At 36.1% G+C, this 15,246-nt stretch overlaps 1 protein-coding gene across 7 annotated transcripts in view; it reads left to right on the top strand.

Moving 5' to 3' along the window:
• ATRNL1 (attractin like 1) overlaps window positions 1-15,246 on the top strand; it is a 738,261-nt gene that overhangs the window by 562,106 nt on the left and 160,909 nt on the right. The window lies entirely within an intron of this gene.

The following is a 15,246-nucleotide window of genomic DNA, read 5'->3' as shown; positions in this document are numbered from 1 at the left end:
ACCAGATGCCATGATCTTTGTTTTTTGAATGTTAAATTTCAAGCCAGCTTTTTCACTCTCCTCTTTCACCTTCATCAGGAGGCTCTTTAATTCTTTTTTGCTTTATGCCATTAGAGTGGTATCATCTGTATATCTGAAGTTGTTGATATTTCTCCTGGCAATCTTGATTCCAGCTTGGAATTCATCCAGCCCAGTATTTCACATTATGTATTCTGCATATAAGTTAAATAAGCAGGATGACAATATACAGCCTAGATATGCTCCTTTCCCAATTTTGATCAAGTCAGCTGTTCCATGTCTGGTTGTAACTGTTGCTTCTTGACCTGCATACAGGTTTCTCAGGAGACACATAAAATGGTCTGGTACTTCCTCTTTGTAAGAATTTTCCACAGTCTGTTGTGATCCACATAGTCAGAGGCCTTAACGTAGTCAATGAAGCAGAAGTAGATATTTTTCTAGAATTCTCTTTCTTTCTCCTGTGATCCAAAGAATGTTGGCAATTTGATCTCTGGTTCCTCTGCCTCTTTGAAACCCAGCTGATAACATCTGGAAGTTCTGGGTTCACGTATTGCTGAAGCCTACCATGAAGGATTTTTAGCATAACCCTGCTAGCATGTGAAATGTGTGCAGTTGTGTGGTAGTTTGAACATTCTTTGGCGTCACCCTTCTTTGGGATTAGAATCTAGATTGTGCCGAACTTCAGACCAGAGTAGGTAGAGTTTGGGTCAGATGGACCTTACACTCCCAAGTGGCCTGCTGCACAGGCTCAACTTGATCATTTTGTTAATTTTGTAATATCACAACTTCACATTCCACACAGCTGAAGTTTTTGAACACAGTCTTAGTCCAACTAATCTGATATAACAGAATGTTTTAGATTGAGTAATTTATAAATATCAGAAATTTATATCTTACAGTTCTGGTGACTACAGAGTCCAAGATCAAGGTGTGGGTAGGTTCAGGTGTGGTGAGGGCCTGCTTCCAGGTTCATTGAGAGTCACCAGCTCACTGGGGCCTCTTGTATAAGGGCACAAATCCCATTCATGAGGGCTCCACCCTCTTGTCCTAATCACCTACGAAAGCTTTTGCCTGCTGACACCTAGTACCATTACACTGGGAGTTAAGATTTCAGTGTATGAATTGCAGGGGGGACGCAAGCATCTATTCAGCCTGTAACAGACACCACTGTTTGCATTATGGCAGGGTTCTACTTTTATACCATTTTCTAAGAACTTACTATATACCAGTACTATGCCAGCCAGTTTACATGCTTTATCTCTAATCTTCATAGTAGCCTACAAGGTGATAGGTACTGATATCTTTATTCTGTTGATTCAAAAAATCTGATGCTAAGAGAAGGAAAATCCCTGGCCTAAAATTGTACAGATAAATAACTGGGGGTCCAAAGCCTGGATTCAAGCCTGACTCTCATGTCATACTCTCCATAATTACACTCACTTATATAAGGAAAGAAATCAGAGGGGAAAAAACTGTTGAGAAAGAAACAGAAAGGTGGAGAAAGGCATTTTTGAAACAGGAGAAAAATAAATGAAATATGTTAGCAGCTCTGTTTTCTTAGCCCCAGAGGTCAGTTCTGCACAGGAAAAAAGAAGCTTTTAACATTATGCATTATTTTTATTCCTTTCCTGCTTATCTCCCACACCATAGACTCCCACCAAGACTCTTATGAACTTTCATGTTTCCTGAGGGCGTTGAAGCTGTAACCCCTAATGGGGTGATAGGTATGGTCTTTGGGAGGTAACTAGGTTTAGATGAGGTCATGAAGTTGAGGTCCTCAGGATGGTATTAATGCTCTTATAGAAGAGCTGAGAGCTCTTCACATTCCAGCTCTCACATCCATACATGACTACTGCAAAAAACCATAGCTTTGACTGTAGGAACCTTTGTTGGCAAAGTGATGACTCTGCTCTTTAATACCCTGTCTAGATTTGTCACAGCTTTCCTTCCAAAGAGCAAACATCTTTTAATTTCATGGCTGCAGTCACCATCCACAGTACCCACCTCACAACCCATGTGAGGATTCCTATAAGCTAAGAAGAGAGTCCTCATCAGAACCCAGCCATAATGTCTCTCTGATCTCAGATTGCCCAGCCTCCATAACCGGGAGAAGCAAATGCCTGTTTAAGCCACTTCATACTTGATACTTTGTTATAGCAGCTGAGCTTACTGAGACAATGACTTTTCATTTTCTTTAAATATTCAAGTGAAAGGCGTTTCCCTCAGCCAGACCCATCTCACAGGTAGGTTCACATCCCCATTTTTCAGCTCTTGATGGAGATGTCAGACTTTCTGTCTTTCTGGTCATTTTCTGCACTTGAACCCAAGGTTTCCCCAGCCATCTAGTCCTAGTTTGGTCTTTATCTCTGGTCTTTATCCCTTCCTCTCTTGATTTAATGCCCTGTATTTGGGGACTCAAACCTCTGGTATGATGGCTAGTTAATTCTCTGTCTTGTCTGATTTTAAATGATGGCCTCTTTTGACTTTGAGGAAATGAGTCTTCTAGGAACTATGATCTTTATGGCCTCTTGGAAAACCTTAAAGTAGGGTAGGGTACTTTACCGTGGCGGAAACAAAGAAAAGAGAAAGAGCAAAGATCATTAAGAGAAAAAGAGAAATAAGACTTTGAAGCAGAAGGTTCTGAAATTTCAGTGAATTGTTATGCTTCCAGTTGTGTTTAATAAATCATTTCCCCCTTTATTTGCAATAAGGGTGTTAGAATATTATCATTGAAATACAAATTATGTGGTTAACCATTGTTCACTTTCTAAACTCTTTGATCATTTAACTTGTGGAGAGAGGATATTGTTCACAGACTACACCCAATGATCTACACCCACACAGCTTAATGTCTACATTAGTGTGACTTGACTCTTCAGTCATCTTCATTAATGTGACTTTACTGTTCTACCATCTTCATCAACGTGATTTTTACCATTCTAAGAAAGTCTTCCTCAGGAAGATAAACATTGAAAATTCTTTTGTTGTTGTTGTTATGCTCAGTAGTGTCCAACTCTTTGCGACCCCATGGACTGGAGCCAGCCAGGCTCCTTTGTCCATGGAGATTTTCCAGGCATGAATACTGGAGCGGGTTGCAATGTCCTTCTCCAGGGAATCTTCCCAACCCAGGGATCAAAGTTGATTCTCCTGCAAGTCTCCTACATTACAGGCAGGTTCTTTACCACTGAATTCCTTAAATAATCCCACTTTGTGCTTCTGAAAGATCCCTAAAACTGTGCAAGGAAGCTGTCTCCCTCGTGATTGTAAGCAATGAACTCAACTTATTAATGGGCTTGAAAAAGTTTTATTTTGTTGATATTTTGAGGGAGCCAACATAGAACATGAAGGTGATTGAAACCATTTCCTCTCAGGCTTAGGAAATTAAAGATCTAATTCTGCCCAGAAAAGAGAAGCTGCTCATCTTTATCCTGTAGAATCTGTAAGCTCATCATATTTTTCCTTGAGGAAAAAGTATACCCACTATCAAAAGCTTAGTATAGTAAGCATAGAAATGGAAAAAATATTAATCATTTTTGTCAAAGGAAACTAAGTGGAAAAAAATACAAAACCACTATAAAAACAATTCATTTGAAGTTATATTTTGAGATTTATTTTCTCCCTGGCATTCAGACACTTGAAATTCACTTTAAAATATGTTGGTGAGCAGTTCTCATTCTCCAGAAGTATATTTGTAAAATGGTAGTATTTCATAATAACAGTATAAAGTGAAAATAATTGACTGTCTCTTGCTGTGTGGGACTTGGCTTTTAATCTAAATAGATATGAAACCTAATGACATTCATCTATATGAGACATTTGTAGACATAAGAGAAATTAAGTCACAAACCTGTAAGACTAGTTCATAAATCAGCCAATCAGAAAATTGATAAAACTTTTCCAGAACACTCTCTAGGGACTCCTTATTCCTCTGCAATTCGTTACCTGTTTCATATGTCCTTTTAGAAAGGGTTCCTCTCCCACTGAATGCTTGGCAAAAGGAATGCATGCAATTAGAATTTACAAGAGCTTACAGCATTTGTGTCATTTTTGATTTAACAATTTTGGAAGACTTGTTCAAAGATTACTCCTGATTTTAGCTTTCTTTGGAGTTTTCTAAAATGCTACTGCTACCAGGACATAAAAGTCATACAGCCAGCAGTAGAAATGCTGTCATACAACCATTAAGACTGCACTAAAAGGCAAAATCTTGTGGCTAAGAGTATTTTTAATGACTTGAAATTGCTTGGAGTGCTTTCTGGAAGTAAAAGGATGCTGATTTATTTACCTAGTATACTTACCTAAATTAATTTGGCAGGATTACTTTGGTCCTAATACTCTTACAATGAAATTTAGATGTTAATATCTTTAAATGGTGCATCATTCTTTTCTTGAAGGATATAATATATTGCACTGACACGAATCTACCAGCAGTCATTAAAGAAAGAAGTAAATTAACCCATTGCTGAAATAGGAGCAAGGACTACATTTTACATAGACTATATTTATGATTTTATATGACCTTGCAGATAAAACATCACTATGTAAACTGTTAATGAGAACAAATAGAATCACATTTTATTTCTAGTTTCCCCTCATGGATACTTTCCCCTAGAAATATGGAAGAGGCTTTACTCTGGCATAATTTTTTGTTATAGTGGGTTTTTTTCACATTTTAAATGAATGGGCTTTCTGTATACTTTTCTTATTAAGCACAATCTTTATTACAGGATGAATACTAATGAGATTCTCAGTACAGAGCATTTTTGTATATTCGTTCCCCTTTTTTGTAGCTAGTAACCATAATTATTAATATATAAATAGACTCTTCCAAGAGCAAAATGAGAACAAGTGTACTTTATTACATAAATATTCACTTATTCCAGTTTTGTATCATGTGTTTTCCTCCAGTTATGAACATCTCCTTGGTCTTTAGGCTCATGGCCTTGCCAATAAGTATAAATATCTTGAGATGTGTATGAACTATGAAATATATTTTTGATAACTAATAATTGATATGCCTTTTGAATGAATGCATGGGATGATCTTCTGGAGAAGGAAACGGCAACCCACTCCAGTATTCTTGCCTGGGAAATCCCATGGACAGAGGAGCCTGGAGGGCTACCACCGTTCATGGAGTCACAAAGAGTTGGACACAACTTAACGACTAAACAGCAATCAGGTTGGTATAGCTGAGTTTTTACTGTGTGCCAGGTTCTGTAGTGAGATGTTGAAACCCTAATCCCCTTTGTGATGGTATTTGAAAGTGGAGCCTTTGGAAGCTAGTTCAGTCCTGAGGGTGAAGTAAATCGGATTAGTGTCCTTAAAAGAAGAGACAGGAAAGAGACCTCTCTCTCCGCCCCATGAACCCCAGGAAGAACCTGGCTCTCTGCATCAGAAAGAGGGTCCTCACCAAAAACCTGAGCATGCTGGAGCCTGATCTCAGACTTCCAGCCTCCAGAACAGAGAGAAACCAATGTCTGTTGTTTCAGCCAGCCTGTCTGTGGTATTCTGTGATAGCAACCTGAAATAACTAAGATGGTACATCACTTAATTGTCTTCTAAAATTCTGACAGAAACTAGTGTAGCATTACTTTAGAAAGGAACAAAGCTCAGATTGTAGAGGTTAAAGAGCTCGTCCAAGATGCACAGTAACTAAAAGTTGTTCAAGATTTGAATCTGCGTTTGTCTACACTTCCTAGATAGAATTCTTAACTACTTTCATGAACTATCTTTCAAACTTACTTGTCTTGATTGATCATTTAGCTAACATCTTCCCAGGACACACAAGGCATGAATCCATGCAGACCACAAACACCAAAGGCAAAGAAACCTTAAAATGAAAGCCATGACTTTTTGTTGTGATATTATGAAGCAGAGGTGGTTTTCCTCCCTCCTATACGTCACCCAAGTGGGAACTCATTAAATTATAGGGCAGTCAACTTGAAAATATTATTAAATAGGCAAAGTATTTTCTGAGACTCCTTTGTTGTTATTGTTCAGTCATTAAGTCGTGTCCATCTCTTTGCGACTCCATGAACTGCAGCATGCCAGGCTTCCCTGTCCTTCACTGTCTCTCAAAGTTTGTTCAAACTCATGTCCATTGAGTCAACAATGTCATCCAACCATCTCGTCCTCTGCTGCCCTCTTCTCCTCCTGCCTTCAATCGTTCCCACCATCAAGGTCTTTTCCAATGAGTCAGCTCTTCGCATCAGGCAGCCAAGTATTGGAGCTTCAGCATTAGTCCTCCCAATGAATATTCAGGGTTGATTTCCTTTAGGTCTGATTTGTTTGATTTCCTTGCCATCTAAGGGACTCTCAGGAGTCCTGAGAAGACTCCAGCACCACTATTCGAAATAATCAATTTTTCGGCACTCAGTCTCCTTTAAGACTCCTTGGAAAGAGATATATGATTTATATATAAATTATATATATATATATAAAGTAAACATATATTTGTTTATTTTAAGATTAGTGCAACTGTAGTGTAGTTTATAGGCTTATCTAATAAAGCATAGATTAGAATAAAGAATAAAAAATAATTTTCAAATTGTGTATTTGTTATATATGTATGTCAGATGGGCAACGATGGAGTTCAAAGCAGTATGCCCACTAGGAAAATATGTGAAAATGTGGAGGTATTTTTCAAAGGGCTACACATCCAGTGCCCAAATATTCCCCATCTCCCCAAGAATAGTAGAAGAGAATGCTCCTTTGTTAACCAGCCTAAAAATCCAGTATGGCCCCTTTTACACTCCTTAGTCTGTCCTGTTCCCAACTATAGAAAATCCTGCCCATCCCAGAAGAGGACATTATAAGGTTATTCTTGGATGTCTCCCTCTCCTGTGAAAGCAAATTGTGTTGGTTTCAAGGTGTCGGCTTATTTTTTTTTAACAGTGTCATGATTCTTTCTTCTTTTTACATCTTGTAGTTATCTACTTCTACAGGTCCATTTTGTCTCTTTTCACCATTTATGATTCTGTAAAATCATTTTCATAAATACATAAAACAATGGTTAGATCATTCGGAAATTCCTACAACTCATGTTTTAGCTCTTCTTAACCAAACATTTACTATTCACGATTTCTTTCCAGCTATTTCACTCCACTGCTACGCCACCTACTTGCCTCTGCTTTGGTAGAGGTGTATTGAAAGAGTGCCAGGGAGTTTAGTTCTATGTACTAGAACAGAACCAAAAAGCAGCTTTAACTTGACAGGATCCTGTTTTCTCCAGCTGCAGGATGGGGAGGATACTTGGACACACAGTCTGTGGCTTGAAGACATAGCCAGCATGTTTGTCCTTTGGTGACTTTTACAGACCTAGATTCTAAAAATCATCCCAATAGTAACCTTATATTATGTAAGAAAAATCTACAACGGAATGGATTTTCACATTCAGAAATTATGTGCATTTTCCCAGCATGATATCCACTTACCTAACACTTTATGCTGCATAAAACGATAAATTATCCAGTGTGATCTAAAACCATCAGAAACATTTAAAAGTTTTATAGTACAGTATTTTAAAGTTTACTAACCATTATATAAAATTAATAAGATAGTTTGTACAGTTTCTTGCTTTATTGATTGTGGGTAATAACCTGTAGAAGGGAATATAGTAGAATGATGTGACTAACTGCCTTTAAGAGAAACGTATTTAAACTTGAGTCATTTTTTTTTCAATGTCTCTCGTATTCTTTTCACTTCTGAAGTCTTAGGAGCAGTCAGATATTGAGTTGCTTTAGTCACTAAAATTTTTCTGGAGAATTTCTTTAAGGGAAGATGTGGATTTTAATGCATAAATTTTTTAGACAGACTATTGAAGTTGAAATTTCATTTCAAGAGGCAGTCAGCTTTGTTTAACTCTATATTTTTAGTATCCAAAGTTACTGAACCAGACTTTGCTTTAATTAATAACTATAGGATGTGAGGCAGTTCCAGTACTGCTTTTTCTATTAACTTGCAATTTCCTGTAGGAAATTAATAAAGTGAAAGAAGGAGGTGGCCAGCAAGAGTAAATACACACTACAGTTGCAAGTCACTAAAATTCATCAAAGGAAATTAAGGTACACAGCTTTTTTTTTTTTTAATTCTCTGAAGTTTCCTAATTCTTAAGCAAATTTGACAAAGAAACAAAAGTGACAAAAATCTGAAAGTAGTCAAATTTAATATAAAATAGATTATTTAATTAATTGGTTAAGATACAGAAATTTGCTAAGCAGTGTGGCTTGCTGGTTAAGAAAATAGATTCTAGAAATAACACTGAGTTTGAATTCTGTGTCTGCTGTTTACTAGCAGTGGGAATTTGGGCAATTTACTTCATCTTTTATATCTCTTTATGTTTAAAATCAGGACCAAGATAAAACCTATCTCATAGGGTTGATGTGAAAATTAAAAGAGTTAATATGTATAGTACCTGGTACACAGGAAGTGCCACATTTGACTGCACTTGTTTTTTCTTCAATATTATTTTGTTGAATATCTTTTCATTAAGCTGTCTCTTCCCATAACCATTGAAACCAAATCTTTGGAAGAGAAATTTAAGTTTATAAAATAAACTCCCAAATTTTATTTAGTTTTTGAGTCTTTCACATTAATTTGCTTACTTTTTAAGTGATTTGCATGGGAATCCAGTTGGAACCCCTGATTGTATGTTTTTTTACATACTTCTAAGTCAGTACTATCAGTACTAAATCCAAGTGTCTGATAATTTGGGGGAGTAAAAAGATCCCTCTTGCTGAGAGTCTAGAAATTCTTGAAAAAACATTTGGAAGAATACTAACAGTTAATCAGGATACCCAAAGAAACACAGCGGCTGGGACATTTGATTACCAACATTTAGATCTGCAACTAGGGCTTCCCTGGTGGCTCAGCGGTAAAGAATCTGCCTACAAAGCAGAAGACTCAGGACACCTGAATTCAATCCCTGGGTCTAGAAGATTCCCTAGAGCAGGGCATGGCAGCCCACTCCAGTATTCTTGCCTGGAGAATCCCATGGACAGAGGGGCCTGGGACAGGTGGGCTACAGTTGGTTGAACTCACAGATCTGCAACTCAACCACGCTGGTAAGGGCAGCAGGCTTTTCAGAGTGTGGTTGCCTTTTCATACTTGTGGCTATCCTCATCCTACGATCAACATGTCTTGCAATTTAAATTAAGACATCATAAAATGTAGAATTAAGACGTATGCTGCTTTGACTGTATTGTTTTTCTAGTTAATAGCACTAACAAATTTTAGTTGTGGCTTTGTTTGTACTGTGGGCTTCCCTTGTGGCTCAGCTGGTAAAGAATCCACCAGCAACACAGGAGACCTGGGTTCGATCCCTGCGTTGGGAAGATCCCTTGGAAAAGGGAAAGGCTACCCACTCCAGTATTCTGGCCCGGAGCATTCTGTGGACTCTATAGTTCATGGGGTCGCAGAGTCGGACACGACTGAGCCACTTTCACTTCACTTGTTTGTACATGGAAATGCGTAGTCAATGACACACCTGAAATAGCTTCTTGTTCTTTTTTGGCATGCGCTTATGTGCTCAGCGGGGTGTGTCTGATTACTGGGATTGCCTTTTAAAGTTTCTTTTAATTTCTCAAGTTAATTAAGGGCTCCCTAGTACTCTTGCCTAGAAAATCCCATGGACAGAGGAGCCTGGTAGGCTATAATCCATGGGGTCGCTAAGAGTCGGACACGACTGAGCGACTTCACTTTCACTTTTCACTTTCATGCATTGGAGAAGGAAATGGCAACGCAGTCCAGTGTTCTTGCCTGGAGAATCCCAGGGATGGAGGAGCCTGGTGGGCTGCCGTCTATGGGGTCGCACACAGTCGGAGACGACTGAAGCGACTTAGCAGCAGCAGCAGCAGCAGTTTTGAGAGGTTTGTTTCCTAGGATGGGGGAAAGTTGAAGGAATAGTAGCTTTTATCATTCCACCTTGTATAATGTATCTTTGCTATATGAATTATTAAGCTACTACATTTTATTAACTAATAATAATGAGTGACAAACAAATGTTAATAAAATGGCTAAAATATCTATGCTAATACTTTCATCCTTGTGTTTTTTTTTTCCCTAGCACTAGTTTAAGTGGACTACACTAGAGAAGGTTATTATATGGAAAATGTTGCTAATTTGTTTTTCATGCTTAAGATGACATTTGCAACATTTTCAAAATGGTGTCTTTGTCAGTGTAGAACACTTAAACCAGTGCTAGGAAGAAATTTTTCTTTATCACTGTAAGTAAATAGAATTCTTTAGTATAGCATTTAATAATATATCTATTCATCAGTTTATGAACTTTTGTCTTGTTTCCAGTTCAAAGCTATCATGAGTAAAGCTCCTATGAACACTTATGTAAAGATTTTTTTTGTGGACACATATTTTTATTTCTCTTGGTAAATGCCTAAGAGTGTACTATACTGATAGATTGTGTGATAAATAGATGTCTTTGTGAAGAACTGTCAAACTGTCTTCGAAGAGGCTACACTGCTACACATTCTCATCCGAAGTCTTTGTAAGTTACAATTGCTCCACATCCAAAACTGGGTAGAGTAAAATTTTTTAATTTTAGAAATTCTATTGGTTATCTCATCATAGGTTCATTTTGTAGTTCCCTGATGTTGAGCATCTTTTCATTTGTTTATTGACCATTTATATAACTTCTGTGGTGAAATGTCTGCTCTAGTTTTTTTACTCAATTTTAGTTGGGTTGTTTTCTTGCTATTAAGTTGCAAGAATTATGAGATTAAAAATACATTTTGGACACAAGTATTTTGTCCTATATGTGTTCTGCCAATATTTCCTCCCAGCTTGTCCTTTGCTTTTCTTAAAGGTGTCTTTTGAAGAACAAATGTCCTTTAGATAATGCTCAAGTTAATTTTTTTCTTTTATGGATTATGCTTTTGGTTTCAAATTTAAGAAATGTCTGCATAAGTCAAGGTCACAAAAGATTTCATGCAAAAGTTTTATGCTTCAGCTCTATACTGCAGTTTGAGGTTTTGTTAGTTTTTCTTCTTTGTTTTTTGCTTGATACAGTGTAAGGTATGGGCTTAAGTTCTTTATATTAATATGGATATCTAATTTGCTCCAGCACTTTCCTCACCCTGTTTATATTACCTCAGCTGTTTTGTTGCAAATCAATTGACCATATATTTGTGTTTCTATTTATTGGCTCTATTTGGTTCTATTGATGTATATGTCTATCCTATACCAGTCCCACAATCGTGGTTTTATAGTAAGACTTAAGATAGTGTGAATCTTACGATGGTGAATCTTTTCTTTAAATCTGTTTTGGCTATTTTGAGGTCTTTTGAAATTCCATGTAAATTTTAGAATCAACTTTTCATTTTTTTAAAAAACGCTAGTTAAGTATTGATTGGAATTGGGTTGAATCTATGGGTCGATATGAGGAAAGCTGCTATCTTAACAGTCTTGTTTCTTCTAATCTATATATATGATAGGATCTCTCTATTTAGGTTCTCTTTAACTCCTCTCAGCAATGTTTTGTGGCGAAATAGCTTGTTAAATTTGTACTTTTCACTTTTTATGCTATTGTAAATGGTACTTTTTCGTTTTAATTTCCAATTGTTTCTGGCCATTGAAAAATATAGTCAATTTTTGCCTATTAACCCTTTATCTTGTGATCTCTATAAACTCAAGTTATTTATTTAAATAGAATTTTTGTGGATTCTTTAAGATTTTCTATGTAGAAAATCTTGTCATCTGTAAATTAATGGTTTTAATTCTTCTTTTCCCATTTGCATGTCTATTAATTCTTTTATTTACCTTGTTGCACTGGCTAGGACTTCTAATGCACTATTGTATGTTGTCAACTAGCATTATTGCTGTATTTCTATATTAAGAAGAAAACTTTGGTCTTTTACAATTAAAAATAATGTTAAATTTAGGTTTTTCTAAAATGTTCTTTATTGGATGTAAGAAGTTTCCTTCTAAGGTTGCTAAGCATTTTTGTCAGGATTGGATGCTGACTTTTGACAATATTTTTCTGCATTTTCAAAGATCATCTCATGGTTTTACCTTTTTAGTTTGTTGATATGGTAAATTAAGTTGATTGATTTTCCAGTGTCAAACTGACAATTGTCTTTTGCAAATTAATTTCACTTGGTAATGTCATTTTTATCATTTTTTTCATATAGCTAAATTCAGCTTGCTGTTTTTAAAGGTTTTTATTCTACCTCTATGTTCATTAGGTTACACTGGTTTGTAATTTTGATTATTTGCCAGTTGTTGTGCAACTTTGATATCTAAGAAATGCTGCCTTCATAAAATCAGTGGGAACATGTTCCCTTCACATCTGTCTTCTTGAAGAGTTTATATAGATTTGGTATTATATAATGCTCAATGTCTGCTATTAATAGAAATCACTAAGTAAAGAAGTAAAGCTGTCTGGGCTCTGGGTTTGTGGCAGGGCACAGGTAAGGTGGGGGGCAGGTTTAAGAAATCTTTTAGCAGATTATTGGAGAAGAGAATGGCAACCCATTCCAGTGTTCTTGCCTGGAGAATTCCATGGACAGAAGAGCCTGGCAGGCTATAGTCCAAGGGATCACAAAGAGCCAGACACAGCTGAGCACTAACACACTTTAGTAGATTATATTTCTTTAAGGGCAGTTCTGTTTGAGTACATTTTAGTATTTGTGTTTTCCCAGGAATTAGTCATTTTATCTCAGTTGTCAAATCAGTTGGCACTCTTTTATTATCTTTTCAATGTTCACTTATTATTTTTTAATATTTGTAGTATCTATAGTGATGTGTTCTCTTTCATTTCTAATCTGTGTCTTTTTCTCAATCAGTCTGGCTAGAGATTTATCAAATTTACTGATATTTTCAAAGAAATAGCTTTTGGTTTTACAGATTTTTTCTTTCATTTTTATTTTGTATGTAATTGATACTCATATATTTGTTATTTCTTTCTATTTGTCTGAGTTTAATTTACTGTTTATTTCCTAGTGTCTTAAAAGGGGAGCTTGGATTATTGATTATTGATTTGAACCTTTCTCCTTTCTTAGTATAAGGGTATAAAGATACATAGCTACATCGCACAAATTTTGATATGTTGTATTTGCATTTTCATTCAGTTCAAAACATTTTCCAGTTTGCGTTGTGAATTCTTTGATTCTTGGGTTATTTAAAAGCATGTTGTTTAATTTCTAAACATTTGGGAATTTCCCAGATAACTTTCTGTGATTTATTTCTAGTTTAACACTGTTGTATCCAGATAATATTTTTATATGTTTTCCATCATTTTAAATTTGTTTGGGTATCTTTTCAGGCTCAGATATGATCTGTTTTGGTGAATGATTCATGTACACTTAAATAGAATGTATATCCTGTTCTTTTGTAGAGTTCTAGAATTGCCAGTGATATTTATTGATAATATTATTCAAGTCTTCTACATCCTTAGTTCTGTATTCTTACTGATCTGGCCTTAATTTTATGGTCTTATTGAAAGATAAGTGTTTATATATCCAGCTATAACTGTGGTCTTGTGGAATTCTTTTTTAAGTTCTATCAGCTTATACTTCACGTATTTCAAAGCTATTTTGTTACATGTGTACACGTTTAGGATTATTTTGTTGTGTTGATGGATTGACTTATTTATCATTTTATAATGTCCTTTTTCCTGGTAATGTTTTTTCGATTTGATATTTACTTTTTCTGCTATTTATATATCCACTCCAGCTTTCTTTTAACTGGTGTTTCGAATAGGACGATTCTATCTTTTAATTTGTATGTTTAGACCACTTACATTTAATGTAATAATCAATATGGTTGGGTTAAAATCTATTATATTATGTGTTTACAAGTTCCTTTTATGGGCCTTGCCCTACCTTTGTAGTAGCATACTTGTTTCATAACATTCCTTCTACTCTGCATATGGACATTATAAGCTTATTCTAATTCCTTCAATGGGCCCATTTTCACAGCCTCCTGATATTTTCACAAGTTCTTCTCTCTGCCTTATTCTCTCTGCTCTGTCTTCCACTGTTTCTCAGTCTCACTTGACTAATTCTTGCTCATCCTTTATGCCACAGTAGTGATTATATTCACTAAGGAGCTTTTCTTATAGTTCAGGTACCTTGCCTCAGCTTTGCTTCACCTACACTAGTTTGTCTTTATTAGCATTGATTTGTTTAATTAAAGCTCTGTGTAGAAGGAACAGACTAGAGGATCAATAAAGATGTCTTCTTTCTCTTCAAAAGGAGAACCCAGATTGCCATGACACTGTGTCACTCCTAGAATCTCTTTTTGAAGTGCCACTACACATTCTTTGACGCATCCTCCCTGAGATCATCTCAATAAAAATAATGAGAGTCACCTGACATCTCTGCAGGGACGTATTTTCCTTACATATTCCCTGGTGGCTCAGAATGTAAACATCTGCCAGCAACATAGGACACCTGGGTTCGATCGCTGGGTCAGAAAGATGCCCTTGGAGAAGGGAATAGCTACCCACTGTAGTATGCTTACCTGGAGAACTCCGTGGATAGAGGAGCCTGGCAGACTACAGTCCATGGGGTCGCAAAGAGTTGGACACGACTGAGCGGCTAGCACTTTCACAGTCTGTTTAGCCACAATATAGTTTGGCATTTTTGTCTTGTTATTTTTCAGAGAGTGAGGCCCAAAAGAGGCTCTCTCTCAGATAATTTCTGTTTTTCTCAAACTAAAAAAATCACATGCATATGTTTAGAAAACTAGAGCTGAGTTGTTGAAAATTCAGTGCTGTTGTTTTTCAGTAATAGTAATATGAATCGTATCACTGGCAGAGTATCAAAATCTGATTTTATGCTATTGCAGTACGATGGCTGCTGATTGTGCTTGGTACCCTTATGAAACAGAATTCTTTCTGCATGAGATTATCACAAAAATTTTAAATAACCTTTTCTAAATTGCTTTTTTAAAGTTTCCACAACAAAATTCATCACCATTAGGATATCCAAATAGCAGCAACTGTAAATGGTACTAAATAATAAATAGATGTCTAGGTAACAATATGTAGTTTTTAAAAATCCTTATAAGACAAATTACAGTAATAGATCTTGATGAGAAATGTGGTTTATCTATTTATAGAAAACGTAATTATAGCAGACATTTTCAAGTATATTTTTTCTTACTCCCTTAATTAACTTTAATCAGACATTTTTAGAACATCTTGTACCTACAAAAAATGTTCTTTGACAACCGACTACAGTCTGAAAAGGAAAATATTATTAGAGTTCCTTT

This window comes from Giraffa tippelskirchi, chromosome 2, assembly GCF_054371585.1.
Source record: "Giraffa tippelskirchi isolate mGirTip1 chromosome 2, T2T-mGirTip1v1.2.pri, whole genome shotgun sequence".
In the NCBI taxonomy this organism is placed as follows: domain Eukaryota; kingdom Metazoa; phylum Chordata; class Mammalia; order Artiodactyla; family Giraffidae; genus Giraffa; species Giraffa tippelskirchi.
The sequence above is the reverse complement of the archived record's forward strand: the minus strand, read 5'-3'. Positions and strand labels throughout refer to the sequence as shown.